The sequence below is a fragment of the Salvia splendens genome, chromosome 11 (assembly GCF_004379255.2).
Source record: "Salvia splendens isolate huo1 chromosome 11, SspV2, whole genome shotgun sequence".
In the NCBI taxonomy this organism is placed as follows: Eukaryota; Viridiplantae; Streptophyta; class Magnoliopsida; order Lamiales; family Lamiaceae; genus Salvia; species Salvia splendens.
The window spans coordinates 32,542,622-32,547,755 of record NC_056042.1 but is presented as its reverse complement, the minus strand read 5'-3'; positions in this window follow the sequence as shown (position 1 = coordinate 32,547,755).

Genomic DNA, 5,134 nt, shown 5'->3' with positions numbered 1-5,134 from the left:
GTGAAGAAACAGAAAATAGTTCTGTTTCAGATTCCAGTAATGATTCCTGTAATGATTCTTGTAAATGTGATAATCTTTACGAAATCATAGCCCAGTTTCAGGATGAAGCAGAAAGTAGTAGTATAAATGTTATAACTAATAATGATATAACAGAACTTTTAAAAACAATAAAAGATGAGAAATTAAGACTTGAGATCTTTGATCAATTAAAAAATAAAGGTTTAATTGAGAAAGATAACGATGATTATGAACCTTATACTATGACCTATAATAATTCAGAGCCATATACTATGGCCGAAGTTAAAAGGTTAATGAATCAAAAATACTCTAATAAACCAGTGGTAAAAGATTTAAATTCAGAAATAGATAACCTTAAAAAAGAAATTAAAGAATTAAGAGATAACTTAAGGATCCAAGATTTACGTATCTCAACAATTGAAAAAGGAAAAGAAGTTTCTACTTCAAATAGCAACGACAAAGGGTTATTTCTTTCAAAACTTGAATTTATTACTTCTCAGAAATGGTTTATAAAAATCATTCTTCTTATTGATAATAATTATAAGAAAGAATTAATTGCTCTTGTTGATAGTGGTGCAGATCTTAATTGTATTCAGGAAGGTTTAATACCTACTAGGTACTTTGAAAAAACCTCGCATAATTTATTCTCTGCTAATAATCAAAAAATGGAAATTAGTTATAAACTTCCTAAAGCTTTTATATGTAAAAATAAAGTTTGTATTCCTAATAGCTTTCTTTTAGTTAAGAATATTTCAAACCAAATTATATTAGGAACTCCTTTCCTTAGGAGAATCTTACCTATCAGAGTTGATAACAAAGGCATAATAGGAAATTTCGGTGATATATCTTTAGAGTTTTCTTATAAATTTCAAGACTCTTACTATTTAAAAGTTTTATTTCCATATCCTCTTTATTTAGAGATATGGTTTCCTCTGTGGTTTGGACAACCTGGGTTAATTTGATATTATCAAAAAACCCGTATCTATAAACAGTTCTAGGATTAATCCTAGGAATAGTCCACTTATTTAATAATTCAATGTCTTGAGGAACCTCATATTCTTCCTCAATTCGGTTCTTCATAATATTATCGGCCGTAAAAGACATGGATAAGATAAGTATTGGACAATCTAGTTAATAAGATACCAAGAAATCACATGGCTCTGATACCATCTTTCAAGGTTTCACAAACCTTGAGGATCGTAAGAGGGGGATGCCATAATTATAGAATTATCATCCTAATAAGGGAAGGAGAAATATACCAAAAGGAATTTTACTGATTTCTTATTGATTAAGTATGGCCAGACATCCTATGTCAATGGAGGCAAGCCCAAGAAAACGCCTAAACATTGGCAACAAAGGGCGAATCCAGACCCAAGGAAATAGCCATAACAATCAATAATTAATCAAACCTGGGTATATTTTCCTTTCGATATTAAAATTATATTTCCATAATTAATTCCTTAGTATCTTATCTCCTAGTTTATCCAATACTTACAAACTTAGCCAATCATAAATAAATACTTATAAAACAGAGTAGTAAAGGAAACTTACAAAATATATATTGAAAAACCTTTCCCGAGGGATAATTTACAATAGGAGTAAGGATGGAGGGTTACAAGAGAGAGAGAGAGAGAGGGTTCTTATCTCAACACATCAGATTCTGATCTTTTCCTATCACAAGACCTTATTTAAAGACAACAAAGTCGGATTTCAAATCCGGATTTGAAATTTATAATTTTTCAGCTGACGTAAGGGCTGACGAAGGTGAATGCTGGCGAAAGCGAATGCACCCTTTATTCTTTCATCTTTCCACTTTGTTGGCTCTCATTTGCCTTATCTGGCGTCTTTTCTATCATTTTGATGAAGTTCGCAAAATTATCTTCTGTTGAGAAGCCTTCTTCTTCCTCGAATGGATCCTGAGCATCCCTAAAGTTTTGTGCTCATTATTATTCGGAGAGAATTCTGGAGAATTAATATCTGTGTCTCCTTCTTCGTTTTCTTCTTCGTTTTCATCTTCATCCATATGATCAATGTCTTTTCCAATACTAGCCATATAATTTGCTATAAGTTCCTTCTCATTCATTTTTGAAATATTCTTTCTCAAGAATTCTTCAAAAGGAGAAATGTCTTTTTTCAGAGATTTATTAACTCTCTTTTGTTCTTTATAAAAAGAAACTTTCTCTTTTATTAATTGAAGAGTCTGGAGACCTTGAATATCTCCTGACTTGTCCTTCTCCATCATTGTAGGCCAAAACCTAGTGAAGAACTTCCTTTTAAGGCACGGAACATTATTATGATCAAAACCAATTTCTGGTTCCCATTTCCAGATCCATGGGATACCAAATTCTGCATAGAAATGAAGAGTCTCCATATTATGAAAAAATCTATTTTGATTCTCTGCTTCTATTAATGCAGGAGAAACTTGTTTCCATTTAAAAAATAAGGACTTAAACTCTTCTGGAAGTATTTTCTCAGAAGTTCCAAAGGTTTGCCACCAGTCATATACCCATGTTGGCAGTCCTTGTTCATAAACTTTTGGGCAGATTTTAATCCACCACGAATGTTTATGATAAGGATTTTGATAAAAGAAGGTTTTATAATAAGCTTCCTTAATATCCCAATAATTGAAGTTTATGACTTCTCTGCCACCATTATTATTCTTAACTTGACATTCTCTTTCTCTTAGGGTTCCAAAACCCCAATCTTCAGCTGTTATTATTTGCTTAATAAGAATTCTGCTAAAATTATAAACTTTAGCTTCCCTAAAAGTTTTGAAATGCCTGATCTCACATGCTCCCATGCTTGTCAGGAATTCTTCATAAAAGATTCTTCTTTTATAAGAAGGAGCAGCATATGATGCTGTATCCATATAACGCTGCATAAGCTTCCAAGGCTCCTTTTCCCATCTAAGGTCATGAGTCTCAAGGAAGACAATGATATCTTTGAAGGGAGAAGGAATATACTTTTCTCTGTCTTCTGATGAAGTAATTGCCTCAGCATAAGATGTTGAACCTTGAACTTTATTAGCCCAAGATGATGAGGTTCCCTCATTATCCTTTTTCGAGTTCAGATATTCCTGAACTTTCTGAAATAATTCTGGATTATCTTCCAGTTGGTCGATACCTGTGATATTCTCTTTGAAGAGTTTCTTATTACCATGCTGAATGATGGGGATTCTTCCTCCTCTTCCTTTATAAAAGGAAGGGAATTGGCTCCTATGGCCTCTTCCTCTGGGGAGCATAACTACAAAATGAAACGTTTTTAGGTTAAACCAATGAGAATAATCATATTAATTTTATCTTCACAATTTCTTATCAGTCTTTTAAGATTAAGAGCTTCTTCCAAGATAGGTCTAAGGGAATCCCAAGGTCTCCATCTTCTAATATAATACCTTTCTCTGTCAAGCTCTTCCATTCTAATCTTATAATTAAAAATCATATTTTGGAGATTCCTAATCTCCTGTTTATAGTGATTCCTGTAAGGATTAACCATTAGTAATAAATTCTCTGGTTAGGAAATCGGGTAAATTATTGTCCGATCCTTTTTTATAAATAATTTCAAAATCAAAAGGAGCAAGTTGAGCTTGCCACCTAGCAAACATCTGCTTAGAAACATCATGCTTAAAATCTTTATCAAACAAAAATTTTGCTGCCTGGCAATCTGTTTTTATTACAAAACTCTTATTAAATAAATCGTCTTGAAACTTTAAAACGCATTTAAGGATAGCCAGGATTTCTTTAACAACCGTAGCATAGTTCTTTTGACTACTATTCCATTTTCCTGAGTAAAATCTAACAAGATATTCTTGTTTATTTTTTGGATCAATTTGTTTAAGGATACCTCCATATCCTATATTTGAGGCATCAGTTTCTATAATTTTTTCCCAATCAGGATTAGCAATTAAGAGGCAAGGGATATTTTTAACCTTTTCTTTTATCTTTTTAATAGCTTCTGTATGACTATTATTCCAGGGCTTAGGATCCTTCTTGAGTCTTTCATAAAGAATAGCTGTATCTTGAGCAAGATTTTTATAATAAGGAGAAATATAATTAATACTCCCTAGGAATCTTTGTAATTGAGTCTTATCCCTTATTTCATCAGGAAATTTAGACGCAAACTCGATGCTTCTATTAATAGGAATTATCTTTCCTTTCTCAATATTATGACCTAAAAATCTAACACAAATCTGAAACAATTTCATCTTAGATTTGGATATAACCAGGCCATTATTTGAGATAAGATTTTTAAAAATTCTGAGATGCTCAAAATGAGTTTGGATGTCTTTTGAAAAGACTAAGATATCATCGATATAAACAATGATAAAATCACTGTAAGGATTGAATATATCATTCATGATTTTTTGGAATTCTGAAGGTGCGTTTTTTAAACCAAAAGGCATCACCTTCCACTCGAATTGTCCAAAAGGAACATTAAAAGCAGTTTTATAAACATCCCTTTTATTAATCTGAATCTGCCAATATCCAGATTTTAGATCAAATTTTGAAAATATAATAGCGTTTAAAAGCCTATCTAATAAATCTTTTTTATTGGGCATCGGATATCTAAACCATTTCAAGGCCTTATTAAGCGGTTTATAGTTAATAACTAACCTTGGAACTCCTCTTTCTTGCTCAGCTTGCTTATTAACATAGAAAGCTGTGCAGGACCAAGGGGATTTAGAGGGTTGTATGAGACCCTTTTCTTCAAGACTTTTGACTTCTTTTTTACAAAGATCCAGATACTCTTTATTCATTTGACCTGGTCTAGCTTTAGTAGGGATTCTAGAATCATCAAAATCATCTTCATAATCAAGGTTAACAATATGTTTTTTCCTATCCCAAAAAGCATTAGGATGTTCATTACAAATTTGTTCAGTAAAATTATTTTCTATTAATTTAATTTTTTCTTTAAGCTTCGGATTTTCCAATTGGGCTTCAATATTAATAGAATTAATTTCTTGTTTTATAAAATTAATTTGGTTTTGTTTATTAATAATATTTTCTCTAATATTATTCAGGACTCTGGTAATAGGGTCTATACTATTATTAAAACTTGCCAAAACAAAATAAAAGGATTATTAAATCAATGATATGCTAGACACCTCCAAACAAAGAAA